At 48.9% G+C, this 23,407-nt stretch overlaps 2 pseudogenes; one reads left to right on the top strand and one right to left on the bottom strand.

The window, feature by feature from the left end:
• Positions 1-23,407, top strand: part of LOC117189724 — a 112,486-nt pseudogene that overhangs the window by 14,528 nt on the left and 74,551 nt on the right.
• On the bottom strand, positions 1,473-7,264 carry LOC117192106 (annotated as a pseudogene).

Genomic DNA, 23,407 nt, shown 5'->3' with positions numbered 1-23,407 from the left:
GCTGGCAGCGGGTCACCCAACTACAGCAAATATTTTGGAGCCGTTGGCGCGAAGAGTATCTCACTCTTTTGCAAGAGCGCGCGAAGTGGCGTACCCCCGCGCAAAACATCTGCAAGAACGACCTCGTTCTGGTGAAGGACGAAAATCTTCCTCCAATGCGTTGGCCACTGGCTAGAGTGGTCGATGTCGTTTTGGGCAAGGACGGAGTGTGTCGCGTCGCTGACCTGAAGACATCCTCAGGAAAAATCAGGAGGGCCGTCACTCGGCTATGTTTGCTGCCCCTTAAGGAATCTGTTGAGAGACTAGCTCCCAACGGGGGGAGTATGTTCGGGCCAGCCGCTGAAGAATAACCGTAACTTTAACATTATTATCGTATGAGCAGAGAGAGCCGCCTATGTTGTAAAACGTTGACGTTCTGCAGAGCTGCTGCACTCTCCCGCTAAAGGGGCTCTCTGCCGCCGCCACTTCGGCAACTACTTTGATCTGCTGCCGCCACTTCGGCAATCACTTTGATCTAACGGCGTCGTCTATAGTTTAGTTCTATGCTAACCCCTCTGCGCATTGGTTGCATATCGATCTCGCATAAAGTTTATCTGGCAATAGCAAGCAATCGGCTTCCGCTAAGCCACCAAGATTAAATACGAATTATAAATTTTAACCCAAAATCTCTTTTCATTTTTTAAACACATAGGTGCCAAAAAAGCTTGGCATCTCAAACAAGCTTGTTTATTTCAGTTTCTCTGTCCTTGATGGTGGCTGCACTCTCTGCTATTTTACCCATATAAACGTCCAATAGATCATCCAGATCTCCTTTGCTAATGCGAATGGTTTTGTGCTGATCAATGTGGACTTCTGCCAACTTCTCGTGCACGGCTGTGACATTGGCAATGGGCATGCTACTTGACGGTACTACTTCAGTTTTGTTCTTCAAGTCTATAATGGCAGCCTTGGTTGGCTTAAGCTTGGGGGTGGCCTCAAAGGACCAAGGTACAGCCAAAAGAATCAGCAGTAAAACGAAATAGTTTTCCATTGTGAGTCGTATTCTCCGTACCATGCACATTGCAATCAAAATTTGACTGAGATCGCAAACGAAATGCATTTTGAATGAATTAACTGTTCAAATCCGGAAGCTAATGCTAAGCTGTTTGCTGATAAGAATTACTGCACTTCCAAGCCGCACTTGAACTTGAAAGTGTACTTGTACAGCTGCGTTTGATTCGTTTGTTAACCATAGCTGGCCTTAAATTTAAAGTTTATTTTAAATACAAATATTTAAATAATTTTAATACATTATTTAAATAATTTTTTTTTTTAAACATTGGTGTTTTTTTCATTCACTTTCATACTTCGCGCTCTACTTAAAGCAGGTTGGCAGTCTAGCAGCATTTCATTCGAGGTGCAGTTTTTCAGCAGTTGGCAGTTTTCCCGCTTATCGATAGCAACAATGAAATACCCTTCTGGAATATTTAAACCTATTTCAACGATTTCTTTCTACAGAGACCAAGAATAATCATGCATGAATATGTCTAACACATATTAATTTTAGGAAATTTCTTCATCAATTACGTTTTAAAAACATTTTGGAAAACAGGGTATACAAAGGGCTATACACGCATCATGTCTTTAAATACCAGCAACATTGCGACTGTTTTTTTGTTGAACTATTTTGTTTAAACCTTGTTTAAGTCAAAATACAATAAAAGCAAGGATTAAAACTAACCAATTTTGTAGAAAATGTATTTATCAATGGCCTAAAATTATGTGAGCCGAACTAAAGGTTTTAGTTAGCCAGAATTATTCAACGGAATCTCTAAATTGAGCAATATGAACGACTAGCCTCATTTTTATACCCGATACTCAAAATGAGTATTGGGGTATATTATATTTGTGGTAAAAGTGGATGTGTGTAACGTCCAGAAGGAATCGTTTCCGACCCCATAAAGTATATATATTCTTGATCAGCATCAATAGCCGAGTCGATTGAGCCATGTCTGTCTGTCCGTCTGTCCGTCTGTCCGTCCGTCCGTCTGTCCGTCTGTCCGTCCCTATTAGCGCCTAGTGCTCAAAGACTATAAGATCTAGAGCAACGATGTTTTGGATCCAGACTTCTGTGATATGTCACTGCTACAAGTATATTTCAAAACTTCGCCCCGCCTACTTCCGCCCCCACAAAGGACGAAAATCTGTGGCATCTAAATTTTTAAAGATACGATAAAACCAAAAACGCAGAATCGTAGAGGATGACTATATGTTCTAAAGTGTAAAATCTCAACCAGATCGTATAATTAAAACGACCTTGACCGTTTCGTGTCCAAATTTCGACACACCCCCTTCCGCCCCCGCAAAGGACGAAAATCTGGGACATCCACAAATCTCAGAGACTATTAAGGCTAGAGTAACCAAATTTGGTATCCGCACTTCTGTTAGATCTCACTATAAAACGTATATCTCAGAATTTCGACACACCACCTTCCGCCCCCACAAATTACGAAAAATCTGTTGCATCCACAATATTGCACATTCGAGAAAACTAAAAACGCAGAATCATAGATAATGACCATATCTATCAGATTGCTGAATCTGGATCAGATCGGATCATTTTTGTAGCCAAAAGCAAGAAATCAATTTTCAGTGGCTACGCAGCGCCAGACGTCACGCTCAGACTGATTTTCTGTCTCTCTCGCACGCACTCTTTGTCGTGTCGTTTAAGATTAGCGGCGTCTGCCGGAGGAGAGCCATACTGACTAAGTATCGGGTATAAATGTAGAGTTGCGGGGTACGCAGCAACTCACAACGTTCCCCCTCGTTTATATTTACAATAAGTGCAGAGTGCACTCTACATTCATTTGATCCGAGTGTCCATGCAACAGCGGTGGCTTCTGTTCAGGCCTCTGCAGATACATATATTAAGTGCCTTAGAAACTAAAAATTAGAGTAAAGTAACATTGCAGGAAACAACAAATGTTTAAATGTTCCAAAGATCTGTAAGATTCTGTATGAAACTGGAATAAACTCAATTTAAATAAAAATTGTTCTTCTCAGACCATAAATCCTCCGTCGCATCGATATTCATTTATATTTTATGCCTCGACTTTGGCTAATTTGTCAAGCCTTTATTTACTCCAATTGAGTTTCTCCACTCCCACAGCGGTCCCTCGGCAATAAAAGTGCAAGTGACAAATGGTGGGGGCAGACCAGACCAGGCCCATAGAAGCACTTCATGACCAGAGTCAGAGCTCAATTAGATTTCATTAAATTGTTGCAACAGCGAACGAAAAGCGAGCACAAATGAAAATGAGAATTAATTGCACTAATCACTTGTGCGCGAATAAACAAATGTCTAGAGCAGCGAACTGCAGTGAACTGTAACGAAGTAATTATTGTACCCGGGAGAGGAGAGGGCGAAAAATCGAAAGCTAATCAACTGTCGAATCGCGGCGGGGGGGCGGGCGTCGGAAGATGTAAATAACTAAGACGAATGGGGTTCGGCGTTTGGCGCTCGGCTTCGTATTGAGATTTATCTGGTTTAACAATGCTCTTAAAGCCTCTAGAAACAAACATAATACGCGTAAATTATTAAAAATAATGGGCATTCGGGTGTGTTGAGCTGATGGAGGGATTAATTTTAATGAATTTTTAGGGGTACTGTACGCTTGGTCCGGTAAATCGTTCCGCTCCATTTGGCTCTATGGGTGGACTAGCATCTGCACGGATCTCAGAGATCTGAAGCTATACCATTGCTCCCAGAAAATGACCTGGACATTGTCCACCTTGGCCTTGAAGTACTTGCCATTCAAATTGCTATGGGAAGAGGATATTAACTGAATAATTCGTATGTGTTTGTGTGATACTCAGTGGACGGATGAATTACCTTCGCGAACAGAAGTCGTACCACCAGGCTCCGTGGTGATACTCGGCGCAATTCATATGCGTAAATTCATCGTTATCCCTATCGAAGGTTGAGAATTTCATCTTGTCATGGGTGCGTAACGCGTCGCTGGAATTTCGTAGCCTTCCTCCTCGCTGCCAATAACAAAGTCATCGTAGTGAGCATAGCTTGACTCTCCATTGAATCTCCTGAAGCTTATGTAGAGCTCATGAGGCTGGGAGCTGGTCAGGCGGTGCAGTTTTTTGAGGCCAATAAAGAACTCCCCGTTGAGCTTGCCAAACCCTTTCCTGTACTGATCCCAGTTGCGATAGAAGTTCACAGAGCCATCCAGTCGACGCTGAATAGCCATCCATCCAGGACCGGCGGCCGTGAGACCCTCACAGGACACCAGAAAGGGCAGGAACCCTGGCAAATGGATCAAATGAATCCCAGACGACATACCGTAGGGCATACAAGAGGTGGTGGCTGCCTCCCAGTCTGCCAACAGGTCGTCCTTCTTCTCCCTGAATTTACCTTTAAACGAGGTGGCACGTTGTGAGTTGCTGCGGACACCGCAACTCTACATTATACCCGATACTAAGTCAGTATGGCTCTCCTGCGGCAGACGCCGATAATATTAAACCACACGACACAGAGTGCGTGCGAGAGAGACAGAAAATCAGTCTGAGCGTGACGTCGGGCGCTGCGTAGCCACTGAAAATTGATTTCTTGCTTTTGGCTACAAAAATGATCCGATCTGATCCAGATTCAGCAATCTGATAGATATGGTCATTATCTATGATTCTGCGTTTTTAGTTTTCTCGAATGTGCAATATTGTGGATGCAACAGATTTTCGTCCTTTGTGGGGGCGGAAGGGGGTGGGGCGAAATTCTGAGATATACGTTTTATAGTGAGATCTAACAGGAGTGCGGATACCAAATTTGGTTACTCTAGCCTTAATAGTCTCTGAGATTTGTGAATATCCCCAGATTTTCATCCTTTGCGGGGGCGGAAGGGGGTGTGGCGAAATTTTGAACAAACTCGTCTCGGTCCGATATATAAGGAGTGTGGATACCAAATTTGGTTGCTCTAGCTTTTATAGTCTCTGAGATCTAGGCGCTAATGTTTTACTCTAAGCAAAGCCGGCTATGCTACGTGTGTGTTAGAGAGAGACAGGGCGAGAAAAAATGAAATTGTTTTCTTGATGCTGGCTATAATAATAATACGATCTTATTCAAATTCTGCAGTCTAAAAGATATGGTCATTCTCTACGATTCTGCGTTTTTTGGTTTTCTCGTATCTTTAAAATTGTGGAAGCCACAGAAGTGGCGGAAGTAGGCGGGGCGAAGTTTTGAAATATACTTGTAGCAGTGACATATCACAGAAGTCTGGATCCAAAACATCGTTGCTCTAGATCTTATAGTCTTTGAGCACTAGGCGCTAATAGGGACGGACAGACGGACGGACGGACAGACGGACAGACGGACAGACAGACATGGCTCAATCGACTCGGCTATTGATGCTGATCAAGAATATATATACTTTATGGGGTCGGAAACGATTCCTTCTGGACGTTACACACATCCACTTTTACCACAAATCTAATATACCCCAACACTCATTTTGAGTATCGGGTATAAATATACGACTGGCTCTCAGATGATCGATCAATGCCGCACTGGAGGTGTTCTGTTTTCTTAAATCAGTCAACACGTGCTGTTTCCTCTTCAATCTGGTCTCGTAGACCTTGACCTTCTGCTCGAGTTCCTTGATTTTATCCGCCTTTTCCTTTAGTTTGGCTGTATATTCTGTGAGATTGTCAAATCTCTTCAGTAGATCGTCGTCAGTGTGTTCCTTGGGCGAGAAAAAATGAAATTGTTTTCTTGATGCTGGCTATAATAATAATACGATCCAATTCAGATTCCGCAGTCTTAAAGATATGGTCATTCTCTACAATTCTACGTTTTTGGTTTTCTCATATCTTTAAAATTGTGGATGCCACAGTGTAGCGCCATTTGGATAATAATAATTGTTATTAGGATAGTATTTCATGAAGTCTAGTGTAAGTTAGGCTAGGGCAAAGCGGGAGCAATAAAGCTCATAAATAATAATAAATAATAAAAGCTCGCTCTCTCGCTCTTGGCGAATTCGCCCCGCTTTGCCACCGTAGGTAAGGTAGGTACAGAAGAAATTGTTTGAGTATATGAAAAAAAGTCGAGAAAAATCCATGAAAACGAACGCACGCACTCCTTTTTTTCGTCGTATTAAAATACAAAATTGAAGTCACCCAAGTTGTTTCGGTATCTTTATTTAGAAAAACTATTCTAAAATTTCATGGCGCCCCCGGGTGGACTTGCAATTTAAACGTATTAATTCAAGTGGAAGGCAAAAGTGACAGTGACACAGTGGAGAAAAGATAAATAGCCAAAATCTATTATACCTACATATGTATGTACATGTACATGCAATACCCTGTCTGCAGCTATGAACAAAAGGAGATATGTACAGTATGTCAAGAAACTCTTTACACACTGAAAATAAATTAAATTTGTTGACTTTGGTTTTTTTCGTGCCACTCTGGAAGAGTATTTATGGCGTAGAATAACCTGGCGTACTGTTTCGTGTGAAACAACCCAGTCAAGTTCTTCGTCAAGTTCCTTGGCCAGAGTCCTGACCGATATTTGCGGATTCTGATTAATTTTCCTCATGATTATGCGGTCTGCCCGTTTGTCTATCTTCCTTTTACGGCCACCTCCAGATTTGGTTTCCAGTCTCCCTTCGTTCTTCGCGCGACTTAGGACATTGTAAATTGTTGTCCTTGATCCTGAAAACATGTCTACCATGTCTGCAACAGATTTGCCCAACTGGTGATTATAGTAAATCAACTGGACAACGTCAAAGCTTAGTCTTTTGTCAGGCATTTTAAAAATTTCAGAAAGTTAGTCTGTAGATGTGCACCGGTCAAAATTTCGCAACCAAATCAAAGTCAATGCAAAAATAGAGCATCACTGAGCAACGCCAAAAGCATAGATTACGGTAAAGTCCCGTTTTTTCTAAGAACGAGATCAAAACAGAGCTCGAAAACGAAATGTGTAAAGAGTTTCTTGACAGTGTCAAAAATGAGTAATCATTGTTTTTGTTGTTTTGTAAGTTACCTATTCATAGTTTTGTTATTTTTTTTTTCACTAACTACTTTATAATTAATCCCTGAATGGTTATGAATTAAACAAATTTGATAAATTTGAACCAAAAGCCATTATTTTCTTATCCAAAGTCAAAAAATTTAATTTATTTTCAGTGTGTAAAGAGTTTCTTGACATACTGTATATACATATACCATCTACCAAAGAAGATCCAAGTGGAGCATCCAGTATAAGAAGAGGAGAGTACAGCATGACATAGTAGAGAGTACAGCATGAGTATGACATAGTAGAGCTCGATTGCATGCTGTAGTTAGAGTTGAGCATATATATTAATACATATATGTATACATATGTACATCTAACCCTCTTGGACGCAATAACTACACATATGTATAACTCATTTTAACTGCAATCGCTGTCACCCCTTTCCCCTTTCTCGTTTTCGTTGTGTCAAATATATGTATAGTTGGTTCGTTGGCCAAGCACGCATACCAATACGCAGCTGCAGCGGTGAATTTTTTCGTCTCGCTTTCGCTCTTCACCGTTGCTTATCGTTGTTCTTTTGTTTGGAGCGCTTGATCCAAACCAAACACCCTGTTTTCGTCGGGTATATTCGTTTGGTCGCAGTAGGATCCAACTATCAATTAAGACAAAGTCGTGCCTCGCAAATCAATTTAGCGTCGATCGTTGTCGGTGCATACGTATACACAACATCCATTCTTCAGAACTGCAGCGGTGAAATTTTTCGTTTTCGCTTGTCACCAGTGCAGTTCGTTGCTATTCTTGTGTGGTTTTCGTGTACGCGCCAGCCAAGCGACGCTCTACCCTAAATTTTTCAGGTATATTTGTTTTTCACCTCGTGTGGGTACAATTACCCATTATTTCATTGAGTGCCTCGGCATTAAATACGATTATTAGAAACGATCTTTCGCCTTCAGTTGCTTGTATTGAGAATCAATATGACCTCAAAAGCCAACAATATTGCCCTTGAAGAGCTGAAGAAAAAGCGCAGTTGCCGTGTCAAAGGCATTCGTTTATTAGCGGACCGTTTAGAAGCGGGGGATATTCCGCTGGTATTGACGGAGCTCGAGTGCAGACTCGAAACGCTGATGCGTAGCATTGACACGGCACGCGAACTTCAAGAGAAGATTGAAGATATAGACATTGACGATGAATTTGGAGTCGAGTTGGAAGAACTCTCAATTGTCACAAAGGCAAAATTAATGTCTCTCATTTGCGCATTAAAGACAGCTGATGAGACAATACCGGCAGTACCAGCTTATGGTGGCCCAACTCGTGCTCGCCTTCCGAAGTTAGCTCTGCCGCAGTTCAGCGGCAACTTTTCGGACTTTAAAAACTTCATAGGTTTATTTGAGACTCTAGTTCACAATGACCAAAGCATTCCAATTATCGAAAAGTTCAACCATTTGCTTTCGTGTCTCTCCGGTGAAGCGTTGGGAACAGTTAGGGCTTTCCAAGTAACCGAGACCAACTACGAGAAAGCAATGGCTAGCTTAAAACGGGTCTACGATAATGATTGTCTAATCTTTAAAAATCACATTGATGCCCTATTTAGTCTTCCCAAAATGACCCAGCAATCAGCATCGTCCTTAAGAAACCTTATCGATACCGCCTCATCCATATATGGTTCGTTGTTGTCGATAGGCGATGATAAAAAGATCTCGAATGCGATGATTATTCATCTCGTCTTGAGCAGAGTCGATCCGGTGACCAAAGAGAAATGGGAAGAACAGCTCGATTATGACAAACTGCCACTTTGGACGGACTGTGAAAAGTTGCTTAATCGCAGACATCAGCATCCTTCGGCCAAAAATTCGGACAAACCAAAGCAGGAGCAGAAAGCTGTGCCAAGCAAGCCGCATAATCGGAGCTCATTCGCGTGTTCCACCGCGAATACCAAAAACCAACAATGCAGCTACTGCAATGCGAAAGGCCATTTGTTGACAGATTGCAGTCCATTTGGTCGGCTGGCAGTAATGCAAAGGTTCGAATTCGCAAAAACTGCATCCTTGTGCATCAATTGTCTGCAGCCAGGCCACTCTGTAGTACGATGCAAAGCTAAGAAGTGTCGAGTGTGTGGCTGCTCACACCATACCTTATTGCATGATACACAGTGGCGAATAAAAGTCTAGCGTTACCATCACCCCCAGAGAATTCTTCTCCTCCTCCCAATCAGAATCAACCTTCCACTTCGCATGCTCTCCATGCGACAGCTATGGATAGAGTTATTCTGGCTACGTCGATCGTAAGCGTCCGAACAAATAATGGTGAACATGTTTTGGCCCGAGCTCTGCTTGACTCGGGGTCTCAAACCAATTTTATAACTGAGGACTTAGCACAGCGCTTACAGATCCGTAGAAAGAAAGAAAAAGATACACACGGTGGTGAAGTCGCGAATTACTGGTAGTGAGTTTTCGGTTGATTTCTGGATTCTAAAGTCCATTTCGGGGTATCACCCTGATCAGACACTTAACGTGAGTGACTGGAAAATCCCGAAGAACTTACCACTTGCAGACCCATATTTCTTCAAGCCACAGAAGATAGATATGTTGATAGGTGCAGAAACATTTTTCGAACTTTTATCTGTTGGTCAGATTCGACAAGGTCCTGACTATCCAACTCTGCAGAAAACGCTTCTCGGCTGGATTGTGTCGTGCAGATACACTCCAAAGGTGACTGCCACCCAAGAGGAATTGTTTGAGTTGTCGAGAAGAGTCAGTGATCCACATCGACAATACATTACAAAAGTTTTGGTCACTGGAAGAATTGCCGTCTTCTAAAAAGTCTTTATCTCCTGAACACAAGTTATGTGAAAAGCATTATAGAAGGACTACTCAGGTCGTGCCTTCAGGTCGGTTTGAAGTAAGACTGCCGTTCAAATCAGATCCCAGTATCTTAGGCAACTCCTTTGAAGTGGCTAAAGTCTCGTGACCCCGAGTTGAAGAAAATGTACTTGGAGTTAATGGAAGAGTACCTCTCCTTGGGTCACATGTCTACCACAGACAACACAATCCCCAAAAATCCACATTATTTCATTCCACATCAGTGTGTGTTGAGGCCCCAAAGCACGTCGACCAAGCTCCGCGTCGTTTTCGATGCGTCTTGTAAAACGTCCTCTCAGGTGGCCTTGCACGACATATTGATGGTCGGTCCTACGATACAGGATGAGCTGTATTCGACATTGCTCCGATTCAGACTACACAGGTACGCCTTGACAGCCGATGTCAAGAAGATGTATCGCCAAGTCTGGGTCGCTGATGCTGATTGAAAATTTCAGCTCATTGTGTGGAGAAGAGACCCGTCTGAGTCCTTGAGAATATACCAGCTCAACACCGTAACATATGGGACTGGACCAGCTCCATTTTTGGCTATTCGGTGTTTGAAGAGGTTGAGTGAGTCTGCAAAACTCTCATTCCCTAAAGCTGCTGAAGTTATTGACTCCGACTTCTATGTCGATGACATGTTGATTGGTATTGGTTGCGTAGAGGAGTTAAAGACAATTAAGTCTGATGTGGCTCAGGTTCTTCAAACCGCTGGGTTTGAATTGACTAAATGGTTTTCGAACTCACCTGAGGTCACCGCATCCGAGAGCACAGTTAAACCGATAACGATCTCGGACTCAGAGTCAACTAAGGCGTTAGGAATATCGTGGCTGCCACACGAAGACGTCTTTAAGTTCCAAATTGACACGTCAGTTATGGGTCTCCGAGCGACAAAACGGAACATATTATCGGTGACATCAAAGCTGTTTGACCCCCTTGGCTTGTTATGTCCTTTAGTAATTAAGGGAAAGATCCTACTGCAGGAGCTTTGGCTCAACAAGCTAGATTGGGATGAGTCAATTCCAATGAACTTGGAAACAGCATGGAACTTATTAAAAGAATCCTTGGGTCAGTTGGAGAAGATTACCATACCTCGATTTGTGCATACTGATCCCATGTCACCGATTCAAGTACATGCCTTTGCCGACGCATCCATGAGAGCTTATGGAGCCTGCGTCTATATCCGTAGAAAGACTGCAGAAGGTTTCAAGGTCTCCTTGTTGACTGCAAAGTCGAAAGTAGCGCCACTCAAGACGAAAACGCTTCCAAGGCTTGAGTTATGTGCCGCTCACCTTCTAGCAGACCTTTGTCACCGAATCAAATCACTGCTCAAGGTTCCAGTTGATAAAATGATATTCTGGTCAGATTCAGAAGTTACTCTTCATTGGATCAGATCCCACCCTTCGTCGTTGTCAACATTCGTTGCGAACCGAGTAGCGGAGATTCAAGAGTGGTCAAGTGAAGCTACGTGGCGGCATGTGCCAACAAAACAGAACCCAGCAGACATAGTTTCGAGAGGTTGTGACGTAGAGGAAATCGTGCAGTCGATCTGGTTTGGTGGACCAGAGTTCTTAAAGTTTGAAGAAGAGAGCTGGCCCAGAAATCCACACTTCGAGCTTTCCGAAGAAGAGATACAGATGGAAAGTCGGAAGAAATCGGTCGGACTGACCGTCGCGGCCAAGCCAAATTACTTAGTGGATGTAATCGAGGGATACTCGTCACACCTCAAACTGCTAAGAGTGTTCGTTTTCGTGTTCCGCTTCATCCGAAAATGCAAAGACAAAAGTCTCAACTTTGGAAAAATTCCGTCATCCGTAGAATACGACGAGGCGTTTCTAAAAATAGTCGAAATAACACAGAAAAATGAGTCTCAAGAAGATATTGAAAGGGTTCGTAAAGGCACCAAGTTAGGCCCCAGTTTTCAGCGCTTGAATCCCTTCATCCATGGAGAGGCTGGGACATGGTGCTCTTTTTCGTTGTTGCGAGTTGGGGGGCGACTAGTTAACGCTCCTATGTCATATAATGCCAAGTTTCCCTTGTTATTGACAAAACGCTCGCAGTTTGTGCAGACATACGTTCGCTATCTGCATCAAACGAATTTTCATGCCGGCCCACGAGCACTCGTGAGTATCCTTAGACAGCGCATTTGGATAGTGAATGCTCAGGCGGTCTGCAGGGCGACAGTTAGGTCGTGTATTCGTTGCTTTAAATGCAAGCCGCTACTCCAGACCCAAATGATGGGCATCTTACCCGCAGACCGGCTCCGTGCTCTCCGCCCATTTTCAGTATGTAAAGTAGTGATCCTAGGCTGGGGTCAGTCTCAGTCTGCCCAGGGTCACCTACAGTTTATTTGTAAGTTGCTGAGACGTTGAGACTGGGGGGGGGGAGGCGGGTCGTTGGCGCAGGGATCGCCGAGCCGCCGTCAACGACGGGGCCTTCGGGAGAAATTAGGGAGGGGGGGGGAAAGCGGCGTTAGGCCGGGCGGTGCGAAACTCACCCGAGACGCTGCACTCCCCGACTTCAGCAGGGTAAAACCCCTGTTGCCAAGGTCGAAGTGGGCCGCGGGTCCGGGGAGGTGAAGGAAAAGGATGAGGGGGGGCGCCTCTGTCGAAACGCGTACCACTTCTCACTCCAGCAGGGTAAAACCCTGTTGCCAGAGTCAGAGCGGGAGCGTAGTGACCGAGAACAGTCAGGAAAACGGGTGGGGAGGGGGTGGAGAGATGACCGCAGTCGGTGGTCCGACCAGAGAAAATAAATGGAAGCCAACGCGTTCTTAATTCTATGATCGAAGTTTTATTGGATTGGTTCCCCTCGCCCCCCCTCCCAATCCTACTACTACCTTGGCCAGCGGCCAGCTCACCCGCGGATCCGGCGCCTGCGTTCCCGCAGCTCCTCCATGCTTTTCTCTCCTCTCTGGCGCGCGGCCGTTCAACACTTTTTTTTTCTCTTCACTTCGATGTCCGCGACGTTCCGTCTTCGCTCACTTCCCAGAATCGACTCCCTCTCTCGCTACGGTCGCTCGACGTTCTCGCCACGCCTCGCGCTCGTTTTCGGGCCAACGGGACTTTTCCGAAAGAGCTCCGCTCTGCTGCCGGCTGAGCATGGCTCCCTCTCCTCGCCGTCTTCTTTGCGGTTGTTCCGTGTGAGCTGGCCATTTGGCGGGATTTCGGCTATGCAAAACATAACTAGCTTATTTACTACTATAGCATATGGTTGTGAGTAATCCAGTTATTAATATTATTATTATTATTCTTGTTACTATGTGAGGGTCCCAGTATGGGTCCTCACACCCTCTCCTTACTTCGGGGGGCCCGTGAGCGAATAGTCACTTTGCTCGTCTTGCTGATGTGGACCTGGAAGAAGGTGTTGTCCGCCTCTGCCAAGAATCGGACATCTTTACGCCGCGGGTTGACGAGTTGTGCCAGGAGCCGGGCTTTCAGGGTGTCTGGCAGCCGGCCGTCGGGCGTACGTACTCTCCAATCCGCCTCCCCAGTCACCCAACGAACGGCTGGGTTGGGGGTCGACGTTTCTGGTATCTCCGGACGGCCGCCCTCGGGATGTAGGATGGCGTCCAGATCGCAGGCGTCCGGTAGCTCTGCGTCTTCGGTGGCGATGTCTTCGGGACGCAGGATGGCGTCAAAGTTGCTGACGGCCGGTAGTCCTGCATCTTCGGTGGCGATGTCTTCGGGACGCAGGATGGCGTCAAAATTGCTGACGGCCGGTAGTCCTGCATCTTCGGGGGCGATGTCCAACCCGTCTATCCGTTCGAGAAGGTTGAGCGTATCAAGGGCCCCGAAGAGTGCCGGAAGCGGTGGCTCTTCCCAGCGGAGCACCTCTTTTTCGAACTCCGTCGGCTCGAATTGCTGGCGGTATCCGCGTGCGGTGGCACCTGGCAGCCCGTCAGGGATAGTGATGGCCTCTGCCCCCTCGTCGGGGCTCGGACCCGGAGCGGTGTAGTCGGCTGCTTCTCCTACGGTGGCGTGTCCAGGGCCCTGCGCGTGGTCTTCGGCGACCTGGTCGGGGTTGACCTGGCTGGGGCCCTGAGCATGGGTGAACGTGGCTCTGGCGGCGTTGCCAGGGCTTGGGTCCCTGTACGTCTGGGCCACGTCTCCTGTAATATTGACGTGATCGGGGTCTGAATCGTGCCCCTCGATGATCTGGTCGATGCGGGGCCAGCTTACGACGTCGCCGCATAAATTTTCCCAGCTGAGGACCTCTGGGTGGACTTGGAATTCTCGTGGAGTGGGGCGAAGAATCAGTTCCTCGATGATCTCCCAGTCGACTGGGGGCTCCGGCCTGGCTTTTGTCGTAGTTCTCCGACGGCGGGGGTCTCTCGCATTCGATGAGCTGTGAATAGGCATGGACTTGTTGACTACAGGCAAGAAATACTTTGATACTCTATGAGTGCGGCGGAGCGGTTATAGACTTAATGAGAATCTCCAAAATGTCGGCCTTGGTTGGTCCCTTCGGTACAATCACGGTTGCGGTTTGCCCTTGAAGGAACAGCCACGCCCGCTTCGTTTGGTGCGTCGTTCTTCGAAGGATGTCCGGGTCCCGGAAGCGGATGTGTCCAGGAGAAGCGGCCACGCACGCCTCGTTCGGTGCGTCGTTCCTCGCAGGATATCCGGGTTCCTGAAGCGGATGGGTCCAGGAGAAGCAGCCACGCACGCCTCGTTCGGTGCGTCGTTCCTCGCAAGATATCCGGGTTCCCGAAGCGGATGTGTCCAGGAGGAGCAGCCACGCACGCCTCGTTCGGTGCGTCGTTCCTCGCAAGATATCCGGGTTCCTGATTGGTTTCGTCTCTGTGTATCCGGGGTGTCAGCATCGTCGTGGCGGTTTGAGTAGATCTGCGTTGTAATCAAGATTGTTGTATATTGGTTCGGTCAGGGTCGTCTTCACTGTCCGTCCTGATCTGGTCGGTCTTTTCGTCATCTTCGTCGATGGTCGGGTAGAACGCCTTCAGGTCGTTCAAACTGGCTGATCGCTGCTTACGTCCGTTTAGAACCTGTAATCGGACGAGATTCGGAGAGAGAAACTTGGTCACCCGGTATGGTCCCTCGAATTTCGTGGCCAACTTGGAGGCGAAGCCTTCGGCTGCTTTGGACAGAGTGTGGCGACGTAACATCACTTGGGATCCAATAGCCGGTTTCCATTCCCTACGGCGGAGGTTGTAATGTCGTTTTTGCTCTTCTGATGCTTTGTCGCAGTTTGTTTTTGCGATTTCGAACACCTCTCTCATCTGTCGTGCCCTGGTCTCCGGGTCGGCGATGCTAGTTCCCGTTCCTGGCGTAACCTCGTCGTACAAGGCGCCTGGCAGTCTTGGCTCGCGACCTTGGATCAAAAACGCGGGGCTGAATCGCGTCGAATCGGACACGCTTGAGTTGATCGCGAGCGTGATTTCTGGCAAGAGCTCGTCCCAAGTGTTCTGTTTTCCGTCGATGTATTGCGCCACCATCGTTTTAATTGTTCTGTTCGCGCGTTCTGTTGGATTTTGTTGGGGAGTGTACGGGGCAGTATGCTGAAGTTCCATCCCTAGCCTTTTGCAGAATCCTTTGAACGATCGGCTGGTAAACTGTGCCCCATTGTCGCAAACGAAGGTACGAGGGGTACCAAAGCGGCTTAGGATTCTTTCTCGGAATGATCTTTCCAGGTGTGGCGTAGTTGCCTTGCGTAGAGGCACCAGTTCGACCCACTTACTAAATGCGTCGAAGAAAACCAGGAGGACGGTGTTTCCATGTTTGGAGCGGGGCAACGGCCCAACAAAGTCGGCGCATAACACGCTGAAGGGTTCGTCAACTTGTCTGGTGAACATTTTCCCCGCCGGTTTGAACTGGCTCACCTTGTATTTTTGGCACACTACGCATTGGCGAACGTATCTGGCGACTTCTCGGAACAGGCCTGGCCAGTAGTACTTTTGGGCGACTCGTGTGCTTGTTTTTCGGATTCCTAGATGTCCGGCCGTCGGGTGGTCATGGCATTCTTTTAGTACGCGTCGTCTATGTTCTGCAGCGACGCAGAGTTTCCATGGGGTGGAGTCTTCTTCTTCGGGCACGGTGTGCAGGCGCCGATACAGTTGTCCACTCTCGCTTCGGTAGTCTTCATATTTGCCCGGCTGTTGCCTGATTCTCGCCAACATTTTCCTGATCCACTTGCACTGTGACTCCTCCTCCAGAGCTTGATGTAGTAACTCCAATGGTTGGCGGGAAAGTGCATCTGCTACCACGTTCTGCTTCCCTCGGCGATAGCGAATATCGAATTGATATTGCTGCAGCTCCAAAGCCCAACGTGCTATCCGTCCAGTGGGGTTGTCGATCGAGTTGATCCATTTGAGGGCGAGATGGTCCGTGATCACGTCAAATCGGTATCCTTCCAAGTAACAGCGCAGCTTGCGGATTGACCACACTATTGCCAAGCATTCCTTCTCAGTAACGGAATAGTTCTCCTCGGCTTTGGACAAGCGTCGACTCGCGTAGGCTATTACTCGTTCCTCGTCCCTTATCTTTTGTGTAAGGACGGCTCCTAATCCTTGTTCGCTAGCGTCGGTTTGCAATGAGAATTTTTCAGAAAAATCAGGGCAGGCGAGGACCGGCGCTTCGGTTAACCTGATCTTCAACTCCTCGAAGGCTTTCTCCTGTTCTTCCGACCATTTCCATTGCCGATCTTTCCTTAACAACGCCGTCATGGGTTCTACTATTTCGGAAAAGTTGGGTACAAACCGCCGGTACCAGGAGGCCATACCGATGCATCGGCGAAGTTCCTTGACACCTGCCGGAGGTTTCAGGTTGCGCACTGCGGCGATCTTGTCAGGATCCGTGTGTATGCCGTTCCCGCTGATGACGTGTCCTAAATACTTCAGTCTGCGTTTGAAGAAGCTGCATTTGTCCTTGTTGAGTCGAAGATTAGCCTTGCGCAGCCGCTGTAGAACTGTCCCAAGATGCCGCATGTGGTCCTCCACGGTGTGCCCGATGACGATAATGTCATCAAGATAGGCGAATGCGTGTGGTTCCATGTCGGGGCCAATCACGCTATCCAGTGCTCGCTGGAAGGTCGCGCCAGCGGAGTGAAGGCCAAAAGGCATCACTTTCCAGTGAAACAACCCGCGGCCCGGCACGGTGAACGCCGTGCACTCGCGGCTGGTTGGGGCAAGCGGAATTTGCCAGTAGCCGCTCTTCAGGTCCAGGGTCGATATGTACCTGGCATCTCTCAGCTGTTCCAATATGTGGTGAATCCTGGGGAGGGGATACGCGTCGGGGATTGATCGCGCGTTCAACTGTCGGAAGTCTATGCACATCCTGATGTCACCTGTTTTCTTGCCCACGAGGACAATTGGGGCGCTATGTGGACTCTTCGAAGGTTCAATCTGCCCTTCCTTAAGCAGTTCGTCGACCTGTTTATTAATGACGGCTTGCATAGCGGGGTTTTTTGGATAATAACGTTGTTTTATAGGCTTGTTGTCGCGCATCACGATGGTGTGTTCTGCAATGGGGGACACTCCGCTGAGGCCGTCGAATTGTTTCAGTTCCTGTTGCAACCATTCGGTGATCCGGGGTTCCAGGGGTTCGTCGTCTTCGGGCTCGAATCCAGGGGCCAAAACGTCGGGCAATTGGGATATACTCACGGTGGCCACTGTTGCTCCCTGTGTCCGTTCCCTGGTGCGCCTACGGCGGGGCCCGTTGTCGCCGATGCCGGGCTCGAATCGCACTCGTTTCTTGGATCGCTGCTGTACCTCGTGTACCCGGAAGGGGTTTTTCAGCATGGCTCTGTGGTCGAGGCCGGGGAGCGCCGATGTCCATCCGGGTTGGTATCCTGCCGGGGTCGAGACCTCGCCCGAATTCCTAGAATTCCTTGAAGAAACGGCCACGCACGTCTCGTTTGGTACGTCGTCCCTCGCAAATTTTCCCCACCTCACCATCATGGATCCCAGGGGATCGGCCACGCGCTCCTCGTTCGGCACGTCGTTCCTCGTCGGTTCTTGATGCTGGGCGACCCGGTCTCGGCTGAGATTCGTAGGTTGATCCAGGCGGGCTGGGGATCCTATGTCTTGAGTCCTGGTATCATGGCTGTGTTTAAATTGCAGGCGCAAGGGGACTCCTCCACACTGCAGGGTCGCGTCTATTCCGCATAGGAAATCCATCCCGAGGAGGACGTCATCCAGCACGTCTTTCATTACTAGCACCGGCATCTTTACTTGTTGATCTCCTAGTCGTATGTCTGCCATCAGCGCCTGAGTCAATTCCCGGAGGGACCCATCCGCCAATCTGATCGTCGTTCGCACCATCGCTATACTCTGTCCGTTGTCCAGCTCCAGGGCTTTGCGTTCGCTAACGAAGCTCCGTGTGGCGCCTGTGTCCAGAGTAGCGAGTAGGTCCTCTCCTTCCATGGTTACTTGCGCGCGAATTCGTCCTCTCTCCAGCCGCAGGGTTCCCTTTACTGCCTCGGGGTGGGATTGGCGGTCTTCGCCCGGTCCCCTGCCGAGTGAAGCGCCTGTCCGTTTCCCGACGAATTCCTGCGACAGCATTCGATGGTGCGTAGCCCGCGACGGCCGCAGTCCCAGCAGTACAAGACTTGGGGCTGTTTACACTCCCTGGAAAAGTGTCCGGACCCGCCGCAGTTCCTACAAGCATGCTGCACGTCGATTATGGGGTCGGCGTCTTGGAGGATGGTTCCATTCCTGACATCCGGCTGCTGCGAGTCCGTCGACCAATCCCTCACCTGGGTTCTATCGTGCCGGAGATCCTGTGTCCTCGCGGCCGCGTGATTCCTTGGTCCTCGTTGACCAGCCGTTGGCCCTAAAGTTTCCCGCGGATGGGTGTCTCGTGCTTGGTTCGCGTAGCCCGTGAGCTCCGACGGTCCCTTGTTACGCGTCACCTCGAAGTTCACAACCAGTTGCGTTAATTCGGAGAGAGAATCAAAATCTTTTCGTCTCGTAAACAACTGGTATTCCGGGAGCATGTTATCGTATATCCTTTCCAATTCCTGAGCCTCGGTGTATCCCGCGCGCTGCATCATTAGTCGAATGTCCACGAGGTACGTTTCAAACGCTTCTTTTGGTCGTTGAAAATGGGTTCGGATCTCGTCTTCTAGCCGTTGAAAGTACCGGGGAGACAAAAAAACTCTGAAAACTCTTTGCGAAAGGTCTCCCATGGTTCTCCACTAAGGCGGCTCGTTCGAAACCAACTCTCGGCCCGACCGGTCAACAACACGAGGATTCCTTGTGATAAGTGGCGTAGATCTATCTTATAAGTGGCTGCCCTCTCTTGCACGTGCTCCAGGAAACTTAACGGATCGCCGGACCCATCAAACACGATTCCCCAGCGGACCATTTTCTCGGTGATCGCAGCGTCAAAATGCTCTTCGTTCCAGGTGGACCCCTTCGTTGGTGGGTCCTTGCTACCGTGCAGGTTTCTCTGCGCGGCACCGACGTCGATGCCATGGAGTAGGCTCTCTGCCGGCGCAGCGGATCCCGACGCCACGATACTACGGCTACTGGCGGGTACGACATCATACGCAGCCGGGGGATGGGGTTGTAGGTTAAGAGGCGCGAGTGTAGAAGGGCGGGGAGAAAGTGGTTTAACCTCTGGAGTCACGGCGACTCCGTACTGGGCCTCCAATTCCTCCAACCGAGAACGCGCCGTACTTGGTAAATCGGCCGAGTTTGCGAAGGTCGCGAGTCGACGTCTCAACTCTTCGACAGTTCCAGCGCTGTCTAACCCAAGCTCCGCGGTAATCATCTCCAACTCGTTCTTGCGCCTGACCGAAATCCACTTGACTCCCATGTTGAGTTGGTCCGGGTCACTGTTGCTGCACGTGGTCTACGATCAAATGTCTGGAGCGTCGCCCGAGGAGTCGAAAAACGTAGCTAAGGACGCGGCGAAAGACGGGGCTCTGAATCCTTAAACGGCGAGGACGCGTGCGAGGCTATTCGGTAGTGAATTACCGGTGGGCCGTCTTGGTCGTGGGCCTGGACACGGGGGCTGGCAATTAACACGCGCTTGTTCAGGGGTACTTCAGTCGTTGGTTTCTGCAGGATTGTTCCGGTTAGAATCCGTTGGTTCGTGTTCAGTTTCGGGGGGAGCGCGAGGTGGACAGAAGACGCGGGGATCGCTGTCTTTCGCACGTTGTATGCTGCGGGATAGGGACCACTGTATGCTGCGGGATAAGGACCACTGTATTTTGCGCGTTGTGTACTGATCGAAGGCAGGGGATCACTCTGTTTCACACGTTGTATGTTTGACCGAATGCTGAGGATGACTGTCTCTTGCGTTGTATACAACCCGGCTTATATTGGGTCTGGCTGAACGGCCGAGCCTCTGCCGACGTCGACGTCTCGGAGTCGGCCGAGAACACCACGCGAGAGAGCCGCGGGCGAATGGTTAGGTAAATAGTCGAAGATCGGGGGGTGCGGGTAGTATGAGAAAGGGATAATTTCATGTATTATACTCGTGGGTCGTTCGGCTCATGCCCGCCGCCGACGCCCAGAACTGTTCTCCGGTCTTCACCCCCTCTCTCCCCACTGAGATGTAACAGAGGTCTGGCTGCCCTTGGCTCTTTCCCCACTGTACCGGGCGCTATGATCCCGCATGGTTTTGCCTGAGGATAACGGGGACCACAGAATTTTCGTTCTGCTTTGCGTGCTGCTTCGTCGCTGGTGTTTCGCTTGGATTTTTTTTTTTCTCTTTCTGCTGGACATGGGAAGGGCATCACTATGCTTTGCTTGGCTGCGGGCTGTACTTTCATTCTGTCGTTTTCCTCTCTCATTTCCTCTTTCCCGTTCTCTCCTCTTCATTTGCCGACGGCTAACGGGGATTGTACAGCTTTTCAGCCACGCTTTGCTCGCTGCTGGCCTGTACCTTCGTATCGTATTTTCTTATTGATACCCTATAAATTTCTCCTCGGTTTGATGCGGCGCTACCTACGCGATCTACTTGTGGATCTTTAGGCCACGAAGGGTGAAATCCCCCCAGAAAATTATCGTTTGAATTGTCTCAACGGTCCCTGCTCGGGCGCCATCTGTAAAGTAGTGATCCTAGGCTGGGGTCAGTCTCAGTCTGCCCAGGGTCACCTACAGTTTATTTGTAAGTTGCTGAGACGTTGAGACTGGGGGGGGGGGAGGCGGGTCGTTGGCGCAGGGATCGCCGAGCCGCCGTCAACGACGGGGCCTTCGGGAGAAATTAGGGAGGGGGGGGGAAAGCGGCGTTAGGCCGGGCGGTGCGAAACTCACCCGAGACGCTGCACTCCCCGACTTCAGCAGGGTAAAACCCCTGTTGCCAAGGTCGAAGTGGGCCGCGGGTCCGGGGAGGTGAAGGAAAAGGATGAGGGGGGGCGCCTCTGTCGAAACGCGTACCACTTCTCACTCCAGCAGGGTAAAACCCTGTTGCCAGAGTCAGAGCGGGAGCGTAGTGACCGAGAACAGTCAGGAAAACGGGGGGGGAGGGGGTGGAGAGATGACCGCAGTCGGTGGTCCGACCAGAGAAAATAAATGGAAGCCAACGCGTTCTTAATTCTATGATCGAAGTTTTATTGGATTGGTTCCCCTCGCACTCCCTCCTACTCCTACTACTACCTTGGCCAGCGGCCAGCTCACCCGCGGATCCGGCGCCTGCGTTCCCGCAGCTCCTCCATGCTTTTCTCTCCTCTCTGGCGCGCGGCCGTTCAACACTTTTTTTTTCTCTTCACTTCGATGTCCGCGACGTTCCGTCTTCGCTCACTTCCCAGAATCGACTCCCTCTCTCGCTACGGTCGCTCGACGTTCTCGCCACGCCTCGCGCTCGTTTTCGGGCCAACGGGACTTTTCCGAAAGAGCTCCGCTCTGCTGCCGGCTGAGCATGGCTCCCTCTCCTCGCCGTCTTCTTTGCGGTTGTTCCGTGTGAGCTGGCCATTTGGCGGGATTTCGGCTATGCAAAACATAACTAGCTTATTTACTACTATAGCATATGGTTGTGAGTAATCCAGTTATTAATATTATTATTATTATTCTTGTTACTATGTGAGGGTCCCAGTATGGGTCCTCACAAGTATGTGGCGTTGATTTTTGTGGCCCAGTCTATACGACTCTGAAAATTCGTGGAAGGCCCCCTTATAAGTCCTACATAGCGTTATTTGTCTGTTTTGCGTCCAAGGCGGTTCATTTAGAAATTCCGATTTGACGACTAATTCCTTTTTGTTGGCATTCCAAAGGTTCGTCGGTCGTCGAGGATGTCCGCAACGCGTGAACTGCGACAACGCGACAAATTTCGTCGGAGCAAGTCGCCACTTCAGCGAACTGCGGAGGAAGATAGAGGCGGAAGCGGACGCGAATTTGCGTCAAGAAGCGGGTGCGAGTTTGCCTTCATACCGCCTCGAGCACCGCACATGGGCGGACTTTGGGAGGCCGGTGTGAAGTCTGCCAAGGGCCTACTCCAACGGGCAGTCGGAAGCGCTCTCCTCACCGCAGAGGAGCTGGAGACCGTGCTGGTCGGGATCGAAGCGGTACTCAACTCGCGCCCGCTAGGACCCCTAAGCCCAGACCCAAGCGACGGAGACGCGCTGACTCCCGGGCACCTGCTGACAGGCGGGCCGCTCATCGCACCCCCAGCACCCAGGACCCCGGACCAGGAGGGTCTGAGCTGCTTAAAGCGATGGCGGCTTGTCTCGTCAGCCAGGCAAATGTTCTGGCAGCGATGGTCCCGGGAGTATGTGCTGGGATTGCAAATAAGATGCAAGTGGCACCAGGAGGAGCCAAACATAAAGGAAGGCGACCTCGTAATCGTCGCCGAGGACAACCTGCCCCCTCAACAGTGGCTCCTCGGAAGGGTGGTCGGAACAACCGCCGGGCAGGACGGAAGGGTCAGAGTGGTCGACCTAAGGACGAGCAGCGGAGCCACGTTCAGGAGGCCAATCCACAAATTGGCGCTTCTGCCAATAGTTTGAAGCCTTCCAGGCCTTCAACGGGCCGGTGTAGCGCCATTTGGATAATAATAATTGTTATTAGGATAGTATTTCATGAAGTCTAGTGTAAGTTAGGCTAGGGCAAAGCGGGAGCGCAATAAAAGCTCGCTCTCTCGCTCTTGGCGAATTCGCCCCGCTTTGCCACCGTAGGTAAGGTAGGCACAGAAGAAATTGTTTGAATATATGAAAAAAAGTCGAGAAAAATCCATGAAAACGAACGCACGCACTCCTTTTTTTCGTCGTATTAAAATACAAAATTGCAGTCACCCAAGTTGTTTCGGTATCTTTATTTAGAAAAACTATTCTAAAATTTCACACAGATTTTCGTCCTTTGTAGGGGCGGAAGTGGGCGGGGCGAAGTTTTGATATATTTTTGTAGCAGTGACATATCACAGAAGTCTGGATCCAAAACATCGTTGCTCTAGCTCTTATAGTCTTTGAGCACTAGGCGCTAATAGGGACGGACAGACGGACAGACGGACAGACAGACATGGCTCAATCGACTCGGCTATTGATGCTGATCAAGAATATATATACTTTATGGGGTCGGAAACGATTCCTTCTGGACGTTACACACATCCACTTTTACCACAAATCTAATATACCCCAATACTCATTTTGAGTA

Source organism: Drosophila miranda (genome assembly GCF_003369915.1).
Source record: "Drosophila miranda strain MSH22 chromosome Y unlocalized genomic scaffold, D.miranda_PacBio2.1 Contig_Y1_pilon, whole genome shotgun sequence".
NCBI classification, from domain to species: domain Eukaryota; kingdom Metazoa; phylum Arthropoda; class Insecta; order Diptera; family Drosophilidae; genus Drosophila; species Drosophila miranda.
This window is presented reverse-complemented; position numbering and strand designations above follow the sequence as displayed.